The following is a 27973-nucleotide window of genomic DNA, read 5'->3' as shown; positions in this document are numbered from 1 at the left end:
TGGGTTGGGTGAGGTGGAATTTCTTTGGATTGGATTATAGATAAAAGGGAACTATTGGAAGGCATAAAGGTTGCTATCATTGGCATAAGGATGATCTAAACATACTGTTGTCAAATCTGCATATGGTGGTGATCCATGGTGTCCACAAATCACATCTGGTGGTGACAGGTGAGTCATGATGGTCATTCCTGGCATGTTAGCGTGATGCATGTGAGGCAGAATATTACCCTGTGCAGTAGTAATGATTTGAATAACTGATGAAAACAACAAGTTAAATATTTAGGGACCAAAACGTAATAATAACAATTTTGTATGTAGGAGCAAAATGTGTTATTGATAGACAAAGACTAGCCTATGTTTGGGGGAAATACATTTAGGTGCCCAAATGAAAAGCTGAAATTTGGGAGCGAAATGTTTTTGTTTCAGAAAATAGGTTGAGGAAAAAAAATATTTATTTAAGCAAAATCTAAAAGTTAGTATTTCATGCCAAAATGTGTGTGTTTTATGAAAATAGCAAACTATTGCTTGGAAAAAAGTGTTACTTTCGTGTTCAGTATTTAAGTTTGGCATTTGAGGCATAATTGATGCTGACTTGGTGACCAGTATTGGTTTCCTTGGTACAAGAGGGCACTTACAGCTGTTGCTACCATTCAATGACTAATGTGAAAGCATTTGAACATATATAATAAAAAAAAATCTGAATATATTAATCATCACTTATCGCGTCCGAGGCCTGAATACGTAAAACTGGAGAATCCCAAAAGAGATATTTGCTGTCTGAACTCTTAAGTTCCCTGTGATTTACACAGTAGCTCAAATTTCTGAGCCTGTGAGATGTTTCTGGCCTAAAAGACAGCTCTATTTATTACCTGCACTCGTGACAATTGTTTAACTTTCCATTTATCAACCCTTCTCCCTTCACCTACCAAATAGATTCTCATCCATAGAATATGACGGAGAATCTACTTGAGGTGTTTCGGATGAAGAAATAAATGTAGGCAAAAGTGAATATAGATGCCATGTTCAGCTTTCAAATAATAGGGGGTCATGTCTAATTGCATCCCCAGATTATTTAAAATGCCTTTATAACCTTTGGCTTTTCAACCAATTTGTAGGTCAATTATTCTGAAAAACACACCATTTACCACCTGACTTTTACCGTCTCCTCCCATGTGTCTTATATGAAAGGCCCGGGTTTGCCACACCATGAAAATATTGTAATCTTTCATTTCCTTCCCATTCAGAACCAGTAGCTTTTGTTGCATTAATGTGAACATTGTACAGTAAAATGCTCCCGACCCATTTTTCGTTTTAAAACAAGACGGATCTTTGGTGGAGAACCCACTCAATCCACCATCGCTGAAGATGGGATCTATCATTTTATTTGTCGCTTGGTATAGTTTGGGAAGATTACCGACATCACCACTTTAAACTTTGCTGATGCCACCTCTCTGTGTCACATATTGTTTTGTGCTTTTCAGGCTGACTTGCCCATTGTCTGGGGCAAGAAACAGAACACAACATAAAGAAGCCCCTGAGAGAGATTGTTGTTAACTTGATTTAACTGGAGAGGGACTGCATTTTTCTCTAAGTGTGGCTTGGTAGCAAGTAGGTAGGATTTATATAAGGTCAAATCTTGTGAAAATCCCAAACCTTCTGCTTGAAGAGACTGAAGGCCGCAGATGTGCGAACTAGTCAACTCCAAGGGACACCACCTCACGGCCACTCTCCACCCTTTAGGTATTGTTTGATACCGTTTGGTCATGCACCATAGGAGCAAAGACAAACAATAATGGAAGAAAGCCTCTCCTGTGTCTCGAAGGGTGTAAAAGTGGCCATAAGAGAAAGAACAGTCATAAGCTTATGTGAGACTTAGTTTTAGGTGGTTCTAATAAGAGCCTGTGGTGGGCGTGGAACAGACATGATCAAGCAGAAAAGTATAAATTGTGTTTGGGGATGGTGTTGGTCAACCCAAGCAGTATCTTCCACTACTGCCAGATGCTGGCCTTTAGGAGCCAGGATCCTTTCTGCCCCGCTGTAGGACCTTTTCCAACCAGAATTGTTTAAAGGTTGTTCTGTAACTCTCTCCCCTTTGTCCAAAATAGTAACAAGGATGCCTGGGGCCCTGGTGCATGCAAGGAAAAATGCCCTCATGAGTTTTGAATCCTGTTGGGGTAATAAATACAGCAATTATCAGAGTTCAGTAGGCCCCTCAGGGCTCTGAGCCCCGGCGCCAGTGCACCTGCCTGACCATTTATAGTTATGCTTTTACCTTTGTCTCTGTGATACATAACAGCTTATTCATCAGACTTCACCACATATTATTAATAATATTTTGTTTACTTCCCTGATTCAGAAACCCTCCTTGGATGCTTGAAAAGCATTCAAATCTCTGACCTAGTTTAAAAGGCTTGCCATAAAGTGTTTGCGGGTAAGGTGAAAAGTCAGTTAGCGGGTAAGGTGGAAAGTAGCAATCTTCTGGGCACTAGACCAACAGGATTCCAAAGGTTTCATGGCATGGGACATGTCATTACCCCCCTCTTGAGGTCTTCCTCGTTCCAGTGTTCGTCAGATGTAAGGACTGGGATGAGGAGGACCCCTAATCGGGATAATGAGGAATTACCAGTAAGTAACTGGAGCATTACCCCCCAATGGGGTCCTCCTCTATCCAGTCCTAACATGTGACGAGGACGAGTGGGACCCCTAATCGGGATAATGAGGAATTACCGGTAAGTAACTGGAGCATTACCTCCTCATGGGGTCCTCCTCGATCCAGTCCTAACATGTGACGAGGACGAGTGGGACCCCTAATCGGGATAATGATGAATTACCCGTAAGTAACTGGAGCATTACCTCCTCATGAAGTCCTCCTCACCCCAGTCCACGTCAGATGTTAGGACTGGGATGAGGAGGACCCCTAATCGGGATAATGAGAAATTACCGGTAAGTAACTGGAGCATTACCCCCTCATGGGGTCCTCCGCGATCCAATCCTAACATGTGACGAGGGCGAGTGGGACACCTAATCGGGATAATGATGAATTACCCGTAAGTAACTGGAGCATTACCTCCTCATGGGTTCCTCCTCGATCCAGTCCTAACATGTGACGAGGACGAGTGGGACCCCTAATCGGGATAATGATGAATTACCCGTAAGTAACTGGAGCATTACCTCCTCATGGGGTCCTCCTCACCCCAGTCCTCGTCAGATGTTAGGACTGGGATGAGGAGGACCCCTAATCGGGATAATGAGAAATTACTGGTAACTAACTGGAGCATTACCCCCTCATGGGGTCCTCCTCGATCCAGTCCTAACATGTGACGAGGGCGAGTGGGAACCCTAATCAGGATAATGAGGAATTACTGGTAAGTAACTGGAGCATTACCCCCCAACGGGGTCCTCCTCGATCCAGTCCTAACACGTGACGAGGATGAGTGGGACCCCTAATCGGGATAATGAGGAATTACCGGTAAGTAACTGGAGCATTACCCCCTCATGAGGTCCTCCTTGATCCAGTCCTAACATGTGACGAGGACGAGTGGGACCCCTTATCGGGATAATGAGGAATTACCGGTAGGTAACTGGAGCATTACCCCCTCATGAGGGCATCCTCGATCCAGTCCTAACATGTGACGAGGACGAGTGGGACCCCTAATCGGGATAATGATGAATTACTGGTAAGTAACTGGAGCATTACCTCCTCATGGGGTCCTCCTCGCTCCAGTCCTGGTCAGATGTTAGGACTGGGATGAGGAGGACCCCTAATCGGGATAATGAGAAATTACTGGTAAGTAACTGGAGCATTACCCCCTCACGGGGTCCTCCTCGATCCAGTCCTAACATGTGACGAGGGCGAGTGGGACCCCTAATCAGGATAATGAGGAATTACCAGTAAGTAACTGGAGCATTACCCCCCAACGGGGTCCTCCTCGATCCAATCCTAACGTGACGAGGATGAGTGGGACCCCTAATCGGGATAATGAGGAATTACCGGTAAGCAACTGGAGCATTAACCCCTCATGAGGTCCTCCTCAATCCAGTCCTAACATGTGACGAGGACGAGTGGGACCCCTAATCGGGGTAATGAAGATTACCAGTAAATAACGGGAGCAATATTGATAACAGGGAGCAAGGGTGTCTAGCCCCAGGTGAAATGGGAGAGGTCCCATGGACCCTGTGATCTTCCGACCCCTCGTTTGATATTGTCGATCACACGATACTGATTCTCAGAGCTCACAAGTGTGGAACTAGAACACTGACAAGGCCGGAGTCATTTGGGGCCAGATGTAGGAAGCATTTTGCATGGTGCAAACTGTGAAAATCGCAGTTTGCGCCATGCAAAATGCTCATCGTGATACTCATTCACATTTTGCGAGTTGGTACCGACTCGCAAAATGTGACTGCGACTCGCAAATAGGAAGGGGTGTCCCCTTCCTATTTGCGACTCGCACTGCAATGCTAAATTGCTTTGTGACCGCGAACGCGGTCGCAAAGCAATTCGTAGTTACCACCAGTGTCACACTGGTGGTAACCCATCCGCAAAAGGGAAGGGGTCCCCATGGAACCCCTTCCCCTTTGTGAATGTTGCCAAAAATGTTTTTTCAGAGCAGGCAGTGGTCCAATGGACCACTGCCTACTCTGAAAAACTAAACCAAATGGTTTTGTTATTTTTTAGGGTCGAGCCTGCGTCGCTTGCGCATGCGTTTCGCTAAGCGAGACGCTTTAGTCATTAAAAAGGGCTCGGAGCCCTGTCCAAGTCACGTCAGTGTTTGTCATTGGCTTGTGGGCTTGCCTGTTAGAATCGGCTTGATTCCATTAGTGGAAGGCATGCATACGTCATGCCTCTTCCAATGGATAGCCCTCCTCGAGCGCATCGACCAAGTACACAAAACATGCGAGGCTCGCTGTTTTCTGTCCGGCTCGTGGACTACTTTTTCTCTATTTTCTCAGCGCGATCTCGCTTGGCAGAACTCGAGCGCTTTCCATAATATCGACCCTGTTACACAGTTAATTGCACTTTTTTTCGGTTAGTACATAAATGCACTTTTGCCGATAGGTTTCATTACCAGTGAAAAGTCGGGTTAGGAGTTTACAACGCTATCAGCTCTAACACCAGCAAACGCGAGACCCGTTGCATTGCAAATGCTTGTTTTGTATTGCAACTCGTTTTCCTTTAAGGAAAATGGGCTGCAATACAAAAAAAAAACTGCTTTATTTAAAAAGCAGTCACAGACATGGAGGTCTGCTGACTTCAGCAGGCCACCATCCCTGTGAGCGCAGGGACTCGCTAAGGGGTCGCAAAATGCGACCCACCTCATTAATATTATTGAGGTGGGTCTTTGCGACCCCATAGCGACTCGCAGACGGTGTCTGAGACACCGTTCGGCATCCGCATTTGCGATTCAGAAATTGCGAGTCGCACCAACTCGCAATTTCTGAATCACAAATGCGGAAATTGCTACATCTGGCCCTTAGTTTCCACTGATTTTTACCACGCACTGTCATTTACAATGCATTGGTTTACAACATGGTATTTTAGAACGCATGCTTTGTAACAAGTGATATATATAAAACACCCTTATGTTTTTTATTTATACATACACACACACACACACACACTCTTTTTGAGCGGAGCCCTGAAAACCCCCTTTTTTCTTTACCTTATTTGGTGCTGAACTGCCCCTACACACTAAAAAACACTTTTGTCTGTTTACCCCTAGGAGTCCTTAAACCGTAAAAACATCTTACCACTATTTACCTTAACCTGTCCCCGAACCCTAAAAAAACACCTTGCATCCCTTTACCGATATCCGTCCGTGAGCTCTAAATTACACTCATCACTATTTAACTCTGAACCCTAAAAAAGCCTTACGTCCCTTTATTTACCCTAAAAGCTCATCATTTATCCCTTAAAATCCTTTTCCTGAGTGACATTACAAATATGTTGTTTAAACAAAATACTTACCGCGTGGTAAAGAAACAAGCCAAAAACGACCCTGCGTGGTGCTTAATTGCATTGTGCTGACCTGCGTTGTAATGTCCCGTGCAGTAACAACTGTGTGGTAAACGTTACCTACCGGGTCCAGGCAATATGTAAACGGCAGCATCCTCCTTTGTCCTGTCGAGCATTGCAAGAGGGACTCTTTGCCTCGTACGTTGCGAGACTCTGAACTCTGAAGCAGGGCGCCTAGAGGCGCTATGGTTTAAGAAAGCGAGCCTTCCACAGTGAAATGTTGATTTAGAGTTCTACCCTAATGAGTGAAATGTTCAGCCTGAGAACAGTGGGGGTAAAAGTAGCTGTGTAATTGGAGTAATGTGAAAGGTATTTTCTAAAATAGTCATTATTCTCCCTCCAGTATTTTTTTTTCTTTTGAAAATCTAAGAGAATTGCCTTCGGGGACTGGGGACGGGGGAAATGCAGGGGAATGAACATGCGGCAACCAAGTCTTTGTTATTAAAAGGCAATTTATATTTAAATCAGTAACAAGATGATTAATACGACAATTGTATGGCACAAGGGAGCTTACAGCCAGCAGTCCACAGCTAATGATAAGTGCAGAGGCCCAGAGGTGAAGGGTTTCTGGAAATGTTAATCGTATGCATGGTCCCAAGAGCTGCCCTATTCCTGTGGTGTTTCTAGCAGTAGGGGGGTATTTAATGTCTAATAAAGAGAAAGCACCAGTACCAGGAGTCAGATTGTACTCCCTGGTTGACACTGTACCAAGCAGTGGATAAACAAACAAGCCAGTGGTTTACATCGTAAACAACAGGTCTTCGAAAACAGTGGCACTGCTAAACCAGTCCTAAAAAGTTATATCTAAGTAAGAACAGGGATTCAGTGTTTATTGGTTTTGGAGGAAAACGAATAAACGTAAGAGGCCAATGAAAACCCTTGCTTGATGCCTGCGACCTTCTGACAAACAGGCCCCTGCCCTGCTACCTTCAGTGATTGGCTAAGCCTTGGGAGGTTGCTAAACAGTCATTGGTTGTTCCAGAACTGCACAAAAAGTCTAGGAGGTTTGTCCTAGAAGGAGGCTGAAGCTGAGAATTGATCCCCAATCTTTGAGTTGCAGCCTAAGGAAGCATCCGGATTAGGATCGCATTTCTCCGAGCCACACATGCAAAGTTCTTTAACTGAACTGTGGATTCAAATAGCAGCGACGGTGGGGACGGAATATCACCCAAATATTAACAGCTTTGTGAAGGTGGCAACCATGGAAGGGCCACCTGGCGCTGCAGGACATAAACTACACCTCCTGGATGGCTTCTGGGATAAAGTCCTGAACTTTCACAGCTAGCCAAGTAATTACAGATAAAATGAGATAGCTGAGGGTGTGGGCTGATAATATTATACGTATTAGGAATCTATTGTTTCATTCATTTTATTGGATGTAACAAGGAATTTTGGGCGCTAATCTGCTTTGTAACAAAGGTCTACATAGCAGCATCTTGTTTAATATATATATGTGTGTACATAAAATGTAATAAGGTTTAAAATAAAAAAGAAAGCAGCAAACACTCCTATAAATGACTGCCCTTCAGCTCACTCACCTTGTTATTCTCGTAATTCTATTACACCCTGGTGTAGCACCCGCGCCACACCATATGCATTGTTAGGCTGTCTCACATGTCATACTATAACATAATATACCATAGCAAACAATAACATCAGGGCCACTGCAATAATGTGGCAGAGGTGGCCCAAAATATGTGGCAGGGTTAAACAAACTATGCAGAAAGGAAGTGCAAATTATGTGGCATAATGCTGCACATTTTGTGATAGTATTACTTCGTTATTTTGCCATTTTTACACCTGGTAATAGTCTGGGAACAGAGTGCACCTTATTTGTAACAATTTAACATACAAATACAGAAATAGCCAACTTAAAGATGACTAGTTGAACTTTGCAAAAATCGCTCTGCTGCGCAGGAATCAGAGTCACTGTATTTTTTGTAACTTTTGATCAAGAGCAATTTTTTTGTTAAAATCTGCAGATTATGCAGCAGATGATGGATTATGTAGCAAATGCTGCAAATACATCATTATGAGAAAATTGCAGCAGAAGCAGAATCACGTAATTCCAGTGGCCCTGCATAATGTACAGTAACATATGATACCAAAATATACAACAGCATAAAGTAGCATACCATAATATGCCAGCGCATACCATGGTATGCAGTTATATAATATGCCATTACGTACCATACCATAGCATAACGAACCATAATATGCAATAACATAACGTACCATAACATAGCATAACATACCATAATATGCAATAACGTACCATAACATGGTATAACATACCATAATATGCAATGACATAACGTACCATAACATGGCATAACATACCATGATATGCAATGACATAACGTACCATAACATGGCATAACATACCATGATATGCAATAACATAACGTACCATAACATGGCATAACATACCATAATATGCAATAACATAACGTACCATAACAAGGCATAACATACCATAATATGCAATAACATAACAGTGCATAACATAGCATAACATACCATAATATGCAATAACATAGCGTACCATAACATGGCATAACATACCATGATATGCAATAACATAACGTGCCATATCATGGCATAACGTACCATATTATGCAATAACATAATGTACCATAACATGGCATAACGTACCATAATATACAATAACTTAACATACCACAACATAGCACAACGTACCATATTATGCAACAACATAACGTACCATAACACAGCATAACGTACCATAATATGCAATGATGTAACGTACCATAACACAACACAACGTACCATAATACGCAATAACATAACATACCATAACACGGCATAACATACCATAATATGCAATAACATCACGTACCATAACACGGCATAACATACCATGATATGCAATAACATAACGTACCATAACACAGCACAACATACCATGATATGCAATAACATAACCTAACACAACGTACCATAACACAGCATAACATACCATGACATGAAATAACATAACGCACCATAACATACCATAACGTACCATAATATGCAACAACATAACATACCATAGCATAGCATAACGTACCATGACATGCAATAACATAACGTACCATAACATACCATAACGGACCATGACATGCAATAACATAACTTACCATAACATAGCATAACGTACCATAATATGCAATGACATAACGCACCATAATATAGCATAACGTACCATAATATGCAATAACATAACATACCATAACATAGCATAATGTACCATAATATGCTATAACATAACATACCATAACATAGCATAATGTACCATAATATGCAATAACATACCATAACACAGCGTAACGTACCATGACCTGCAATAACATAACGTACCATAACATACCATAACGTACCATAATATGCAATAACATAACGTACCATACCATAGCATACCATAATATGCAATAACATAACGTACCATAACATAGCATAACATACCATAATATGAAATAACATAACGTACCATAACATAAAGTAACCCTGTGGCACCATAACAATGTTTACTATAACATAATATATTATAACATAATGTAGCATAGACACCATACCATATTATGCCGTAACATAATATCCCCTACCAAAACATACGCTTCTTCATACTCTGAAGACAAAGCGCCTAGAGGCGCTACGGTTTAAGAAAGCAAGCCTGCTAAAGTGAAATGTTGAATTAGAGTTCTAACCTAATGACTAAAATGCTCAGCCTGAGAACAATGGAGGTAAAGGTAGCCGTGTAACTGGATTCATTCCACAAATATTTTTAGGAACTATTCTCCCTCCAGCCTTTTTTTTCTTTTAAAAATTGAAGAGAATTGCCTTCGGGGAGTAGGGGGGAAATGCAGGGGAATGAGCATGTGGGAACCAAGGCTGTGCTATAAAAGGCAATTTATATTTAAATCAGTAACAAGGTGATTTATAAGACAATTGTATGGCACAGGGGAGCTTGTAACCAGCAGTCCACAGCTAATGATAAGTGCACAGGCCTAGAGGTCCTGCTAAGGGCTCTCTGGGAGGTGAAGATTTTCTGGAACTGTTAGTCTTATGTATGGCCCCATACATGGTCCCAAGAGCTGCCCTATTCCTGTGGTGTGGTAGGAGCGGAGATTTAAGGCATACTAAAGAGAAAGCACAAAGACCAGGAGTCGGTTGTACTCACTGATCTGCTAAAGTAGCTCCCATTAGGTGCAGCTGTGAGCTGGGCAGAGTGGCCTCCGGCCAGACCCACAGAGGCCTGTGGGCAGAAGACACTCCTGCTTCTGAGCACTGGAGTCTTCCTCTCCTCCAGTTCACACATATGTGCCCTCTGACTCTACAGAATATGCCCAATAAACCTACTTCTGTGGATTCCAATTCACTAAAGTGTTGGATAGCAGGGTTGAATTAATGCACCTTCTGACTCCCATCATTGGACCTGATTCACTAAGGTAAACTTAGACATGAAGTCCAAGTTTAGACCGAGAGTCTAACTTTAGAACTGAAGTCGAACTTCAGAACTGAAGTCTAACTTTAGACCTGAAGTCTAACTTTAGACCTAAAGTCTAACTTTCGAACTGAAGTCTAACTTTAGTCCTGAAGTCTAACTTTCGAACTGGAGTCTAACTTTAGTCCTGAAGTCAAACGTTAGAACTGAAGTCTAACTTTAGTCCTGAAGACGAACCTATTGAGCTTTCTGTACCTCCTGCTGACTCCCTGATCCCTGACAGCAGGTGTAGCTGAGGACAGCTCCAAAGGACTCAAGGGCAAGCCAAGAGTAGCGCGTGCTACCCCTTGCTAGCCTAATTGACATGCATGTGCACTTCTGAGAAAATTCCTTCTAGTTTCCCATTGCCTAGACCATGCTATGTAGCTGCAGCTCGCGATGTTTGCTGGAGTGTGGTACCTACCTCTCTGTGCCACACATTGTGTGTGGTTATAGGGCCCTTCCGTGCTTGGCATGCTGTGGTGCGAGATCCTCTATAGGAAGGCAGAGGTGCTGTGGCCCTTCGTGCTGTCTTGACGGCCTGATCAGTTGATTTTTAGTGTATGTGCATTCTGTGTTCAGTCCATCATACCAGGGCACTGAATGCTTGGGCAGATTTTTGAGGCGACATGTAACCCCAGTTATTGAGTAGCCCTCAAGTGTCAAATGTTAGTCCACTAGGGCCAGGTCCACAGGTCATATATCAGGACTAAGCAAATTACTTGCACTTAGGATCATAGTTTGTGTCATATGGATGCCACAGATCTCAGTCTTGTGACCAGGGTTCAGCAGACCTTTCAGCCTGTCCCATGAATGGCACATGTGCCCTCTCCCACGCACCCTTCTTGTTGTCTTCACCTCTGCCAAAGAATTGGGATGGTATCATTGGTCAAACTGTTAGAATCCTCTCCAATCTCCCTCTTGTACAACATTGTTTGAAATGTGGCACCTACCACATCCACAACGTCATCCATGCCTTCTGTGCCCTCTAGGTCTTGTGATACCACTTTTCCATGTATAGGCAGTACTTAATTTGTGCCGGTGGTTGCTGGAGGGCACCACCACTTACTGCTGGGGATTGGGGCTCTTTGCCACCTCCCTCTCTTTCCTAATCTGCAGCTGTCTTCATTTGCAGAGCAGGGGGAGCAAGCCGAGACAGCCATTTGTAGGTTTAGTCTGCACAGCATTTGCGCTGTGCTTGCAAAATCTCTTGTAAATAAAAAACAAATGTTAAAGAGGGCTTAGAGCTTTCCAATTACGTATGTTTACCTACCATTGGTTGGCTCCCATGTCACTCCTGATTCCTTGCTTCCCATTGGTCAGCTGCTACTCCTGGTGTCCGACTTCTTCCTGGACTTCAGATTTTTCAGGTTCTTCATCCATGCCGTGGAGCATGGACCAAGTACTGCATCCTGTGCCTTCCTCTGGCCAGCAGCTACTCTTTTTTTTGTTACTTACTGGCATGCACTGAGTGCATGCTCTGTAGTCCCTCTCCTTCATCCCTGTCCTGCTCCCACTCTCTGTGGAGTTAAAACCCTCCCTTCTGTCATGTCACCCTCCTCATGTCACCTCTCGCTGGCCGTTTTCACCTAAAACCCTTTGTCCTCCCCCCATACCCTGTGGTTTTACCCAAAACCCTGCCCTCTGATGTCTTTCCCATCCCTCCTCTCTCCTATTACTTGACCCCATCCTCTCAACCCCTCTTCAATTTAGCTGTTTTTTTTACATGTTGCACATCAGCAAGGGCTGCGTGCAACATGGCATGGTCAATGCTGGCAGCATCATAGTGTTGCTTTTTTTACTGTAAGGGACGTTGCGCAAAAGTTCATGCTGCTGTGCAACATGTACAAAAAAACATTGACAAAGCTATTAGATCTTGCATAGCTGAAACCTATGCTTGCTTCATTTCAAACAAGATGCATAGAAATAGATACAGGACAGCCAATACTATGATCCTTTACCAAAGGGAATAGCTTAGACAAAAATAATGTTAGGGGTGTGAGTCTGAAATTTCCCAACATGTGAGAATATATAACCCAAAGCAATGTTAGGGGTTTGGCTGTGAAAATCAGGGTTGGGGCCATGGGGTGGTGGGAAGGAGGTAATTGGCAGAGTTAGGGACATTAGTTTAGCGTTATTTGCAGGGGAGGTCCCTCCATTTGTGTGGATGAACATTGCCCTGCCAAAAAAATGCCCCCATAACGGAAAAATAAAATGGAAATTAACTTTGTTTATTACCATTTTAGTTTTCAGTGTCCCGTCCTCAAGCGAGTGTCAGGACAGGACGGGGCAATTGCTGCAGAGTGGCAGCAGGGAGCTGTACACTTGTTTAAAGTGCGCTTGTCCCTTTGACCAGCCATCTTGCAACGGCCAGCCTGACATGCGCACTTTAAACATCTCTAACCCAGCTGTCTTGAGACAGCTGAGTTAAAGAAGGCACAGACCTCCAGCGCTTTGATGAGCTCTGTAAGAGCCTGCTCCCACCAATACTGGCAGTGCTTTCATGCTGGTTACTAACATGAAAGCAGCGTCAGGATTGGTTAGTGGTGTTTCCTGGTCCAGCGCGTTGAAGTTTCCAGGAGCAGGAGGACGCCACGAGGAAGACGTCTCAAGGCCTTTTTTTGTCTTTTATTTTTTATTACTAATATTGAGTTACCCCCACTTCCGCCGCCGTAAACATAAGCTAGCCGCCACTGGTTATTGGGAGCAATGGTCAAGCTTACCCCGTCTTGGGGAAAGGAGTGTAGGCCGGGGCACCCTAAATCCATACTTCCCCCTATTGCTCTGATGCTTTGGCCGCACTGGGAGCAGCATGTACATGTGTCTTCTTACTGGCCGTATCGCTCCCTCCTGGTCGGGTACCTCTTTTGGTGCCGGCCTCAGGGTGAGATGCCCTGTAAGTTCTTCATGTGATGATGAGGCCAGGTCCTGATGCAATTGTGGAAGTAGGCCAATTTCCTATTGAGTGGCTGAAGTTTGGTCCATCTTTTATTCCATCAGTGCGCCTTGGATCTCACGTCATCCCCAGCAGCTACCCATCCTTCCTCCCTCCAGCTTCAAGGGAAGGGGTGTTCTGGGTGATGTCTCGTGTTGTCATTAGGCAGAGAGAATTATTTTTTTTCCTTCTGATTTATGGATCACAGGTTGAGAAGAGAATAAGACCATAGCTCACAGAGGCCGGGTGTCATATGTGCGAGGTGCTGCGTGGTGGTGCAGCGCATGGGGACATCTGACCCTGCACTCACTGCTAAGGTGAGACCCCTCAATACGGTGCTTTTGGGGTAAAGATCAAGATTAGTGCCTCTTGTGGGAGGATTGTCCTAGGATCTCACCCAATGGAAGAGGGTGGTATTGCTCATGTGAAGTTTGGATGAAGTGGAAGTGTGAATGAAGGATGGATTAAATGGAAGTGTGAAAGGTGGATTGAGTGTAAGTGTGAAGATCGGATTGAGTGTAAGTGTGAAGGATGGATTAAGTGTAAGTGTGAAGATTGGATTGAGTGTAAGTGTGAGGGTTGGATTAAGTGGAAGTGTGGGAGTTGGATTAAGTGTAAATGTGAAGGTTGGATTAAGTGGAAGTGTAAAGATTGGATTAAGTGGAAGTGTGAAGAATGGGTTAAGTGTAAATGTGAAGGTTGGATTAAGTGTAAATGTGGAGGTTGGATTAAGTGTAACTGTGGAGGTTGGATTAAGTGTAAATGTGAAGGTTGGATTAAATTTAAATGTAAAGAATGGATTAAGTGGAAGTGTGAAGGATGGATTAAGTGTAAATGTGAAGGGTGGATTAAGTGGAAGTGTGAAGGATGGATTAGGTGTAAATGTGAAGGTTGGATTAGGTGAAAGTGTGGAAATTGGATTACGTGTAAATGTGAATGTTGGATTAAATTTAAGTGTAAAGATTGGATTAAGTGGAAGTGTGAAGGATGGATTAAGTGGAAGTGTCAAGGTTGTATTAAGTGTAAATGTGGAAGTTGGATTAAGTGTGAGTGTGGAGGTTGGATTAAGTGTAAATGTGGAGGTTGGATTAAGTGTAAATGTGAAGGTTGGATTAAGTTTAAATGTGAAGGGTGGATTAAGTGGAAGTGTGAAGGTTGGATTAAATGGAATTGTGGAGGTTTGATTAAGTGTAAATGTGAAGGTTGAATTAAATTTAAGTGTAAAGAGTTGATTAAGTGGAAGTGTGAAGGATGGATTAAGTGTAAATGTGAAGGGTGGATTAAGTGGAAGTGTGAAGGATGGATTAGGTGTAAATGTGAAGGTTGGATTAGGTGAAAGTGTGGAAATTGGATTACGTGTAAATGTGAATGTTGGATTAAGTTTAAGTGTAAAGATTGGATTAAGTGGAAGTGTGAAGGATGGATTAAGTGGAAGTGTGAAGGTTGTATTAAGTGTAAATGTGGAAATTGGATTAAGTGTGAGTGTGGAGGTTGGATTAAGTGTAAATGTGGAGGTTGGATTAAGTGTAAATGTGAAGGTTGGATTAAATTTAAATGTGAAGGATGGATTAAGTGGAAGTGCGAAGGTTGGATTAAATGGGAGTGTGGAGGTTGGATTAAGTGTAAATGTGAAGGTTGGATTAAGTGGAAGTGTGAAGGTTGGGTTAAGTGTAAATGTGGAGGTTGGATTAAATTTAAGTGTGAAGGGTGGATTAAGTGGAAGTGTGAAGGTTGGATTAAATGGAAGTGTGGAGGTTTGATTAAGTGTAAATGTGAAGGTTGAATTAAGTGGAAGTGTGTAGGTTGGGTTAAGTGTAAATGTGGAGGTTGGATTAAGTGCTACATAATCCATCACCTACTGTATAATCTGCAGATTTTAACAAACACATTGTTTTTAGCTCAATCGGATCCAAATTTACTAAAATCGCAGCGCAACTGTTGCTCCGCAGCGGAAGGTCCTTTGCAAAGGTTGCCTGGTCAACATTCTGTTGTTTATCACTATGTTCTCCTGTTAAACTGAGGTGCAACAAATGCCCAGTGTTAACAAATGTAAACATGATAAAGGAATGAAGTAAGATTGTCGGGAAATGGGCCGCATTACGTCAGCTAATTTGCCGTTTCTTGCCGCATAATTGAGTCAACCCTGCCGCATAATTGGGTTCTCGCCTGCCGCTTAATTCCAGTGGCTCCGATCTAGAATTCTCTGCGCAGTGCTGGCATGCAGTGCGCCCACCACGGATGTCAGGGGTTACTGGGTCATCCGGCCGGTGTGGGCCCAGTGTGCTGGCACACAACTTTAAATCATCTACACGTTCTGGGCCAGAAGTGGGGTGCAGGTGCCTGCGTCCCCCCCAGAGGCCCTCCTCGGCGCTCACTGCCGTACAGACATTTTTATACAACCTGCGTTGTGAACATAAACGTCGTGCGGTTTTAGAGCCCCCAGGGCGCCGCCTCTGAACGATGGACCTTGTTCAGTTTGTTCTGTAATAATAACTTGCTTTCGTCGTCTTTGCCATATTGTGACCTTTCCTCGGATTGGAAACGCGCGCCTTGTAGCTCCACCTAGGCGCTATAAAGGGAGACCGGCCGGCCGGATGCATCAAAGGCTTACAGAGCTCAGTGCCCCCCACTCCCATCCCCTCGTCGCTCCAGGGCGCGCACTGATCCCCATCACCGCGCTATTTACAGAAGCCTGTATCCGCAGCGTCCAATCAATAACCGGCGTAATGAAGTGCGAGGCGGAAGCGGTACCTCCCCACTTGGGAGCGAGTTCCGCACGGATGGCCGCACTGCGCTGGGATCGTGCTCCTGGGTTTGTAGGAGATTCAGCTTTCACGCAAATAGCCCTAAACACACACACCCCTTAAAGGACGGACTAACGGTGCGGCAACACACCCTCTGACTCGAAGTCATGGCATCAACCTGCGTGAAAAACACAACCACACAAGTGTCCACTCAGCCTCGGTAAAGAACACCCTCGGTTACACACACAACACACACGCAGGAAGGCTCTTACGGCCTCGGTAAAGAACACCCTCGGTTACACACACAACACACACGCAGGAAGGCTCTTAAGGCCTCAGTAAAGAACACACACAACACACACAACACACACGCAGGAAGGCTCTTACGGCCTCAGTAAAGAACACCCTCGGTTACACACACAACACACACGCAGGAAGGCTCTTACGGCCTCGGTAAAGAACACCCTCGGTTACACACACAACACACACGCAGGAAGGCTCTTACGGCCTCAGTAAAGAACACACACAACACACACGCAGGACGGCTCTTACGGCCTCAGTAAAGAACACCCTCGGTTACACACACAACACACACGCAGGAAGGCTCTTACGGCCTCGGTAAAGAACACCCTCGGTTACACACACAACACACACGCAGGAAGGCTCTTACGGCCTCGGTAAAGAACACCCTCGGTTAAACACACAACACACACGCAGGAAGGCTCTTACGGCCTCGGTAAAGAACACCCTCGGTTACACACACAACACACACGCAGGAAGGCTCTTAAGGCCTCGGTAAAGAACACCCTCGGTTACACACACAACACACACGCATGAAGGCTCTTACGGCCTCAGTAAAGAACACCCTCGGTTAAACATACAACACACACGCAGGAAGGCTCTTACGGCCTCGGTAAAGAACACCCTCGGTTACACACACAACACACACGCATGAAGGCTCTTACGGCCTCAGTAAAGAACACCCTCGGTTAAACATACAACACACACGCAGGAAGGCTCTTACGGCCTCAGTAAAGGACACACAGCTGAACACAAATTACATTTTACACACACACATGCATGCATGCATGCTGGGCCCAGCAAACGAACACACGTTACATTTTACACACACACTCACTCTTAGTCAAACACATGCATGCTGGGCCCAGCAAACGAACACACGTTACATTTTACAAACACATCCACGATTATAAGCAAACAGACTGCAAGGCAGATATTGCATCAAACAAGCACAATCTAAAACACACATATACTAGCAGGGCTGGCTTTAGCGCTAGTAGCGCCCTGTGCGACCGTCTTTTTTGGCGCCCCCTCCACCCCATGACCACCTCGTCGGATTCACCCACTACCACCCAGCAAATGTGTCCCTCATGTCTCCATAGCGCCTCTCTCACATACATTCATTTGTTTGAAAGCGCTGGTAAAGTCTGGCTTTACTGATCTACTCAGCTATCCATATAAAATACAGATCTGTTCTTCGCAGCAGGCACATCAACCCTTTACGCTACTTTATGGCGAGTTAAAGCTGCCACTGGACCAAACTAAAACACAAGAAGTATCTTGACATTTTAAGTGTTTCCTGAAGTCTGGACACACAAGGAACTTTTCAGCAGGTGCTTTGAAACCGCAAGTTTCAGAAGACATTGCTAAACCCAGCGCCCCAGATCGCTATACAAGCACCTACACAGCCCCAGTCATAACCAATCAGAGTTTATCAGGAGCACAGAAAGCGTCACAAGAAATAAGCTAAAACACACATATGCTTAATTTGAATACAAAAAGCCTCAAGAATGCACCTGAACACGCCTGTGCGCACACACATGTACACACACAAAATCACATGTAGGTCGCTGCATTCAGACACTCACGTGCAGCTTGAAACGTAAACATTGTCTTAAAAATTCAAGCACCCTCTGTTCCAGACATATTCATGCACAGCATCGATCTGAGCATATCATGCGCAGCTTCAAGTATGTACACAAAGAATTCGGAATTTAAACTCACAGTCTGAATGAAGCATACACGCAGGCCCTCATTACGTGTTTGGCGATATTTCGGCATGACAGCCACGCTCGCAGCCGCCGCATTACAAGACAAACACAAGAGACCGCCCAAATACGGTTGGATTACAAAGACCACCAGGGCTAGAAGAGAGGCGGTCCCACCACCAGCACTGCCACGACGTCATGACTCCACCCGCCATATTACGTGGCAAATCAATGCAAAGCGGTCACTGCAGGGCGGTGAACCATTGGCGGTTCGCACCGTGGTACACCAACCGATGGGGTGCCATCATCTGCCCCCTACCAGACAGCCTCTTTGACGTGGGCCGCTGTGTGGTCCAGACAGGTAGGTGGGACGACTGTAATAGGTGGGGGAGGATTTGCGAAAAAAGTGTATGTTTGTGGTGTGTGCAGGTGTATGTGTGTCTGCATGGGTATGTGTAGGTGTGGGGGTGCGACAGGAATGGTTTTTCCTGTCGTCGGGTGCATTACCGCCAGGGTTTTCATGGCAGGACGACCCCGCGAAAACCGTGGTGGTCTGCACTGTCGTAATACGGCCAGCACTGGGAGGCATGCCGCCGGCCCAGAGAAGGCCTCAGCCAGCTGCAGCTGTCCGCCCGCACTAGCGAGACTGGTGGCTGTTTCCAGTCAGCCACACTGCCATGCTCATTATGCGGCGGTCTTCACCTCTGGGTCCGCGGTGGTGAGACCGCCACCTCCACAGCGGCAGTCCTTGGACCACCGTGGTAGTAATGAGGGCCATACAGTCATTGGACCCCCATCTTACCCTCATAAGAGGTGCTACTACATCATGTGTTCCTACCATTAAAAAAAAAAAAAAACATTATGGAAAGTTGCAATAGCCCGGATGCCCCAATCGGGCAATGTTAATGTCGAAGGAGTCAGTCTTAGAACCAGTATTGTCGTGTTCTCCACGTCTTTACAAAGCAAGCAGCTAGAGTCAGCCATGAAATGAGACTATGGTGCCATGTTCACGCTCAGTCTACGCATGTTACACCAGATCTAGTTGGCATGAGGGCAGCACACACCAAGACATTATAAACATCCCTCTTAGGATGAAGTGCCATCAGAGGGCTCAGTATATAGTCTGTTCAGGATGGATAGCCTGACCAGAGGTGACCTCCTGAGGCTGAGCTCCATTCTCCTCCGGCATGTTAACAAAGGTATTACAACCAGGTGAATATATTTGAAGCCAATATGGCGGGTGTAGGGGCAAGAGGACCCTTACTTACATATCTGTCATCTTCACAGACTTGTCTTCCCACCGCCTTATTCTGACTCCACTGTTACCTTAAGGCACATTATGCCAACTGTTAAAGCGCACATGAACCAGAAGGTTTCCAGGGTGCCTGAGAAGTGATGAAGAAGCCCCAGAGTTCAGAGAGACCGAAACGCTCTGCCAAAGAGCCGGTGTCCAGGGCTTTTGTAAAAGCGATCAGCAAAAGAATTATAAACAGGCTCAAGGGCTATTGATTTAAAGGGATTTGAAACATAAAATCTGCGCCCTCCTTGACAAGATCTTCTTTAACCTGGAAGGGGGCAGCATGAAGAAATTGGACTATCTATAAGAGGGAGTAAATGGCAAAGCATTTACAAATAAAAGCAGAAGTGTCCAAAGAGGATTCTTTTCTTAGTGACAAGAACTTTAAAACTAATATGCTCTATAACTGGGAGCCTGTGAAGGATGGGCTTCCGGGAAGAAGCACAACTGGACCTGTGGGCCTCTGTAACCAGTCAGGCCGACTGATCCTGAAAGCCTTGAATGCATTGCAGTTGATAGGGGGGTCGACACCACTGCCATCTAGGCGTTAGCCAATGATGGCTCCACTAAGAGGTATTCGGCTCCCTCTTCCTTCCAATCAGTATGGATTGGACGGATGGACAGGCTGGGACTAGGGTTTGACAGATCGATTTTTGTCAAATTAAAAAAAAAAAAAATCCTGAATAGGAAAAGAGAACAAAGGGCCTGTTTGAGATCTTGGTGGATGAGTTACTCTGTCACAACAGTGACAGATATCCTGCCCACCAAAACGTAAGTCCCATAGGATATAATGGGGTTTTTATTTTGCAGATGATGGGATTTATATTTCGGCAGATGGAATATCCCTCACAGTTGTGATGGAGTAACTCCTCCACCAAGATCTCAATCAAGCCCTATGTCTGTTGGCCTATGGGATACATCAGAGTTGTCATCTCCCCTCCCAATTACCACCATCACCTTGGTGAGTACTAGCTCAGCTTGAGCCATTGGCTGGCCATCTACAGATGTGCCTGATTCACAAATGAAATTGGGATGCAGGAACAGTGTCCAACCAGCCTTGTGGTCGGGTGAGTGTCGTCGGCACACATGTGGAAGTCAACACTTTTTCAGCCGATGAGTCAAGTCAGTGACCCAAGATAAATATTAAAAAGGTGGGATGATACAGGCAGACCCCTGGGGGACTCCACAGTCCAAAAGTTTGGGGGAAGCAAGACTGAGTGAAATGGCAGTGAAAGAAAGGCCGTAAAGTCCAGGAGTGTGTTTAGCCAGTGTTTCTCCCATCCCTCTGTCGCTCTAACAGGATGGAGTAGTCAGCGATCTCAAAGGGTTTGGGTGAAATCAGTGCACTGACATTGCTCCCATGCAGCTCTACACAAGGGGCATCGACTCTGAGTTGTGGTTGAAATTCTTCCCGCGTGAAATCCCGAGTATTGTTGACTTCAAGGAAAGTACAGAGCTGTTTAGTAATATGAGTGATAAATGATTTAGCGAATGCCGGCTAGTTGCAAACTGGAGCCACACTCATGCATTGCAAGAGCGCACAGCTTTAGTAGAATTGTGTTTGTGCAAAAACCTTTCGTTTTTGCGACTGCCTGCACTAGACACACATCTTCCTGACTACATCAATAGTGGTTGGTGAAAAGAGGTTTGGGTCAACTTTCAGCACAAAATAGCTTTTGCATGTAAAGTTGATCCATCAGTTCTATTTCCGATGCTATGCATTGCACGAGCGCCAATGCAAAACTTTAATAAATCTGGGTCTTAGTTTAAACTATGGTACAAAAGTCGGGCACAGGTTTAAAGATGCGCCCACCCCGCCATGGGCACATGAGGACCTCTCCCCCACCATAAATTGTATTTTTAAAGTGAGGAATCAAAAATGAATGCTATATGTATACCATCCACGTTCCCAAGCGATATCTGAGCCTGCACCTTTAAACTGTTGTGTCGAGCGCAAGCAGGGAACGAGTGTCCTATTATGATGAATGTGCGGCCCTCAGGGCCGCCGTGTTCTCGCACTGCCCCGGGGCAGCTCTTTCAAGTGAAATATGGAGCGGGTGCTTCAAAGCTGCTCTTGTTTCTCTGTGCGGGTGGCAGCCCGCCTGCACTTTGAAGAGGGGATAGACAGCCCCGTAAGCTTGATGCTGTGAGTGACAACACACATTTGGAGAGAAAAGTCTGGGATCTAAGGTACCACCTCTTTGGGCCGGCAGTGAAAGCTGACACACTGTCAGTCTGCCACCTACGGGTATGTTTACCCGTGTGCCCATTTCTGTAATAGGGCACAGGAGCAGAGGCAAAGTAATTCCCTCATTTGCATGGGGCCACACCAAAGCTATCTGTATTACAGAAGGGACCGCACACGCGTCTTTGGCCCCGTCTGTAATATCAAAGTGACCCGGGGCGCACAAAGCAGGCACACATGCCTGTGGCGTCCACTTGGCATTTTACATAAGACAGCTCCTGGTGGTCAATTTTAAAGCCAATGGACGGAAACGGTACACTGAATTTGTTTTTATTCTATAATATACGTTTCATTAGCAGCACACATCGTTCTAATAAACAGTACTTTTTAAATAAAGAGGCTCTCGGATTTCCATTTTTACTGACTATGTACATAAATATACAGAAACAATATTTTTTCCCCTGTGTTTAATGTTTAAAACGGGGGAAAGATAAAAAAAAATGTTTTTGCGTGCCCCCGCAATCCCCCACCCGTTAGTCAGTAGCTGTGGATTTTGACAGCACAGAAAGTTAATTAAAAAGGAGCACATTTCAGAAGGAAACGACATCTGCAGATGCTCACACATTTACCTATGGTACAGCACTAATGGTTTTCCACATAATTTTATTAATGCATAAGTGATCAGCTCATGAAAATTCTCGTGCTTTCAGAACGTGTGCATGAAATGTGCCAGTGTTTGTACACCAGAAGAAACTTAACTTTCACTCACCAATAATCAAGTCGAGAAAATTAAATACGGATACAGACATAAATGTAAAAAAAAAAAAAAAGACCGACACTGCTTCATATACCACGTGTCCCTATGCCGTAAGACTACATTAAATATAGAATATGGTACTTTTGTTTCTGAGCACATCCTACTTTGGGTGCAATAGCAGTTGGGAGGTGAAACAGTTTGCCCAGGATCACACAGATCTCGCCAGGAAAGGACTGAGGGCTTTATCTGAGCGCCGAACTCCTGCTCCCGCAGCTTAACCACAGCTCACGTCTCCCGATGGTGTGTTCATGTAATAATGAGGTATCTTCAGAAGTAGGGCTCGGCGGCAGTAAGTGCGCAGTTATTTGAGTCAGCCAGTTAATAATGCACTGCATGGGCGGGCCCCCTGACACTGGCATTCAGGCTGTCAGTCATTAAAATCCACGCTGCCAATTAGTGTCTTCCGGGATGCTGCGTGGGAAGCACAGCGATACAGCTCGTGGATAGCGCCGTCACATGGGTTTAAGGCGCTGTACGTGCTTACAGAGTCAACGCAGCCAAGCAGTGGTGGGCGGGCAGGGGGCGGGACAGCCACTTTGCACCCACCTACCCCCTGCCTACGGTGCAAAGATGATTGGAAACCCAGGCACAATGGCATTAACCTTGGGGACAGTGGCATCACCAGGGCGGGGCACCCTGAGGCCGTGCCCCGCCTGCTCTCCTCCTGGCCCCTCTTGCTTGTGCGCCAGCAACAGGACTATCACTTAAAGTGAAGGACACTTGAAAAACAGAAAGAACGACAGAGCGGTTCAGCTAGGCCTGCAGGAATAGACAGCTGTAGGGGAAGAAACAGAGAGGGAATGGGAAATCTAAATAGAATGCAGAAGTGAGATAAGTTAGAAAGAAAAACGAGGACAGAAAAATAACCGAAGGTGGAACGACAGAGAAAAGTGAAAGAGAAACAAAGAGGAAGAGAAGAGAATGATGAATAAATAAATACATCTGGAAGGAATAGAGCACAAGATATATATAAATAAAAAAAAAAAAAAAAAAAAAATATATATATATATATATATATAAAATAAAATTACCTACTGGCACTCACCAGTAGGTAGTTATAGTTAGAACCTAGTTTACATAGAAAGTGCGTTTTTTGTTTTGCCCATCACTTTGGCTCTGCTTGAGGAATCTTCATGAAATTAGCAAAACTTATAATTCAGAGGTTCAATTGCTATCTTAATAGTTTCGGCGTTATCCATCAAGTGGGGGTTGAGAAAAAGGGGAGGGTCCTAAAACACGTGTTCCTCATGCATTTTCCATAGGAATTTTGAACAGGACTACATCCCAAAACGCTGGACGGAATTCCACTGAATTTGACAGCCCCTGGACCGCCACCCCATCCCCCCAGGGCTAACTCTTTATTTTACATGGGGGAGGCCCATACAGCTTCCCCGACAGTCCCGGGAACCACCACCTCCCCAGGGCTAAATACAGAATTTGTGTGGGGGGCCCGTGCGGCACCCCTGCACCCCGAGGACTGCCACCTCCCCAGGGCTGAAAAAAGTAATGAAGGGGGTCTATCATGGACCACCGGCCCTGGTGACCACCACCTCCCTGGGGCAAAGGTAAACATTGGAGGGTGGCATGCAGTCCATCTCAGGGAGCCAATAATGGCCCTGAGGACCGCCACCTCCCAGGTCCAGCTGCTGCTATGTCCTGAGGTGCCCACCCCCGGGACATGGCTGTTTGCTCTGACTTGGTGGAAGCTTTGACAGATCCAACCAACTCAGAGCAAACATTCTATTTCTAGCGGGTCAGAGCTGTCAAACTGCTCCTGCCCGCTGAAAGCGGAGGTTTCACCTCTTTCACTGTACGCAGAGAGCGCACGCAGGGAAAGAGATAAAAATGATTGCTGTTGCCCTGCGGCCAACCCCTGCAGCACACGGCGGAAGGTTGTGCGTGGCACATGGTTGGGTGGTTATAGCGGCTTGGCCTCAGGGCCTGGCTGCCACCTCCCTGGGGCACATTTCTTAATATAATGCGGGGGTCGCCTGGCCCCCCTGCAGCCTTGTAGACCACCACCTCCCCAGGGCAAAACTGTTTGTAGGGGGGCCACGCTGCCCCTCTTCTGGAGCCACTGCTGATGGCCCTGAGGAACACCACCACCCAGGGCCGGATCCTGCTATATCCCGGGTTGCCCACCAACGGGACATAACTCTCTGCCAAGTCACAGCAAACACTTTGCTCACAACAAAAGAGAGCTCTCAATCAGCTCTCACTCTCTGTGAGCAGATGTTTCCTCTATCTACCTGCCTGCAGAAATGTAGGCAGGAAGACCAGCTGGGATCATGGTGCCTTCAGGCCCCCACTACTGTCCCCAGCATTGTGACTGGGTGCCATGGGGGACACCCAGGTCATATGGCCGGGCCCCAGGAGGATTGGGTCCCCGGGGCTGAGATCGGCCTGTGGAGGGAGCTGCTTTGCCTCCCTCCACAGAAAAAATAATGTTTAGGCCAGGTCCCAGGGGATGGAATCCCCAGGGCCGAGACTAGCCTTGGTGGGAGGAGAAGGGAGAGGCATGCGGCCTCCTCCCTCCAAACAAAATGCAATATTTAGGCTGTGCCCCAAAGGATGTGATCCCTGGGGCCGAGATCTTCCTGGGGAAAGTGGGGTGGCGGTCTCTGCAGCCAACCCATGCTGCACACGGCCAAAAGCTGTGCACAGCGCAGTGTTGGGTTGTGATAGGGGTTGGCTGCAGGCTCTACAGCCAACCGCCGTCGTGCACAGTGGTGGTTGGATTAACATATAGGCCCTCATTATGACATTGGCGGAAAATGCCGCCTACCACCACGGCGACGGCGGCCAACATACTGTCGCCGTGGCTACCGACCGTCCATGGCATTATGACCGTAGACGGAATACCACCAGAAGGCTGGCAGGATTCCATCAACGGTCATGGCGGCGGACGGCAATAAGGTGGCGCTGCTGCCAGCAGCAGCGCCATGCCAGCAAAACACTGCCTACATGTTCCATAATGCGGCCTGGCAGTGTTTTGCTGGCAGCAGCGCCGCGTCCCGTCTCCTGCCGGAGGACCCCCTGCAATCAGGTAAGTTGGGTTCTCTGACAGGAGAGGGGGTGGGGGGTGTTGTGTGCGTGAGTGGGGGTGTGTGTGACTGTGTGTGGATGCGTGCAAGCGTGTGTAATGCATGTGTGCATGAGTGGGTGTGAGTGTATGTACATGTTGTGTCGTGAGATTGCGTGTGTTCCTGGATGTAAGTTTGTGAGTGTTGCTGTGAGTGTGTATAAATGATTGAATGCGTGGGTGAATGTGTGTATGCGTGTGTGTATGGGTGTCTATGTATGTGCGTGTATGTGTGTAAATGTGCGGGGGTGGGGATCAGGAGAGGGAGGGGAGGGTGGGTGAGGACTCTGGGGAGGGGGGGCGGGGCAGGGCAGACCCATATCAGTGCCAGGGAAGGAATTACATGGCACTGATAATGCCTACCGCCATGGTTTCAGTGGCGGTACTGAAACCACTGAAACCATGGCGGTGGGTGGGGTCATAATGCCATGGGCAGCCTAGTGACTGCTGCCGGGCTGGAGACTGAAGTCTCAAACCCGTCGGTCGTTACTGCCATGGCGGTCGGTGTGGTACATTGGCGGTTTGGCTTTGGCCAAACTGCCAATGTCATAATAGTGGAGGTAGGTACCGCCAGCCTGTTGGCGGTAATACCTCCACTATTCCATCGACCGCCAGGTTTGTAATGAGGGCCATCGTAATGAAAATTACTTTACTTTAAAAAAGCTGTTGAAATTCACTGAAAAATAACAAAGGTTACAGAGACAGTATAGTTAGGAAATAGAATTAAAAAAACATAAAAATTCACTTAAAAAAACAAAGGTTACAGGGATGTTATAGTTAGGGACACATTTAAAATGTACCAAACCACAGAAATTCACCTGTTATAGTTATGGTTATCTCAAGTAACTATAACTCGTGCCCTAAGGTAACTATAACTTGTGCCCTCACCATGCACTGCTAATTACCCCACATAATGCATCACTTATGACATCTTTGATAATGTCATTGATAATATCAATGTAACATTTGTAGTAAAATTATTTAGCAGAAAACCATGCATGGTGGGGGGACGAGTTATAGTTACTTGAGGTAATTCTAACTACAACAGGTGAATTCTATGCTTTGGTACGTTCAAAATGTGAGCCTAACCATAACGTCCCCGTAACCTTTGGTTTTTTAAGTTGAATATATATATATATATATATATATATATATATACACATATTCATGTCTCCAAGAAACAAAGTCAATGTATTTCAAGAGATTATGACCGAGGGTATCCATAAGATACCATAAAAGGCATATAGAGTTAAGGAAAGGAGTCATCAACATTCCAATAAGATAAAAGCAGATTAGGAAGCCTTGTAGGATTTACAAGATGACAGCTTGATTATTAAAGTCTCTGACAAGGGGGGTAATATAGTCATAATGGATCGGAATAAATACATTAAAGAGGCGAAAAGGCAAGTCAATGACAAGGAGAATTATGAAAAATTTAAATATGATCCAACTGATGAGCATATGAGAATTTGTCATCAAAAGTTGATTGTTTGGCATGAGAGGGGTCTTTTTGACAATGATGAATACACATACCTGAGAAATGATGAGCCATTCAGGCCAACGATTTATTTTTTGCCCAAAGTGCATAAAGACTTATTGAATCCACTGGGAAGACCTATAGTGAGTTCGATCGGCTCACTGTTGGAGCAAACTTCAAGGTTCATTGATATCTTTTTGTTTCCATATGTACCCACTGTACCCTCATATATTAAGGACTCCATGGATTTTTTTAAACAGAATCAATCAAATTCCATGGCAGCAAGGCTATTTGATGGCGACCATTGATGTCGTTGCTTTATAGACCTCTATTGAACACAAAGATGGGGTGCAAGCGTGCAGGTACTTTTTGTGGTCCAGATCTGTCAGTCTGCTTGAACACACAGAAATGCTCATAGAGATGCTTGAATTTTTGTCTTACACATAACGTATTTCTTTTTGATAATAATTTTTATCTTCAAAAGAAAGGAACAGCTATGGGCACGTCTTTCACATCCACGTTCACAAACCTAACAATGAGATACTGGGAGGCAGAGACAGTCTGGATGGAAGAGAATGCTGCTAGCCTGGAACATGTGATTTTTAGGGTCTGTTTTATTCATGACTTATTTTTAATCTGGGATGGGAGTGAAGAAGAGCTCACTGTTTTCATCAGATCATTGAATGATAACTCCCTAAGATTGAAATTTACCAATGAAATTCACGCTACAAAAATAACTTTCCTCGATGTGAAGATTTATATTGAGGGAACTAAAATCTGTACTAAGCTCTACAGGAAGCCCACCAGCACTAATAGTTTGTTACATGCCAATAGTGGACATCCATGTGCTTTATAGTGGAGTATACTGTTTGGCGAATTCTTAAGAGCTAGATGAAATTTCTCAGAGGATTATGAATTTGCCAAAGAAGCA

The 27973-nt window shown here is 45.3% G+C and overlaps 1 protein-coding gene across 2 annotated transcripts in view; it reads left to right on the top strand.

Annotated features, from left to right (window-relative positions):
• The window catches only part of KLHDC8B (kelch domain containing 8B), a 795009-nt gene that overhangs the window by 458807 nt on the left and 308229 nt on the right, over positions 1–27973 (top strand). The gene's annotated exons all lie outside the window — the stretch shown is intronic.

The sequence above is a fragment of the Pleurodeles waltl genome, chromosome 9, assembly GCF_031143425.1.
Source record: "Pleurodeles waltl isolate 20211129_DDA chromosome 9, aPleWal1.hap1.20221129, whole genome shotgun sequence".
NCBI lineage: Eukaryota > Metazoa > Chordata > Amphibia > Caudata > Salamandridae > Pleurodeles > Pleurodeles waltl.
This window is presented reverse-complemented; position numbering and strand designations above follow the sequence as displayed.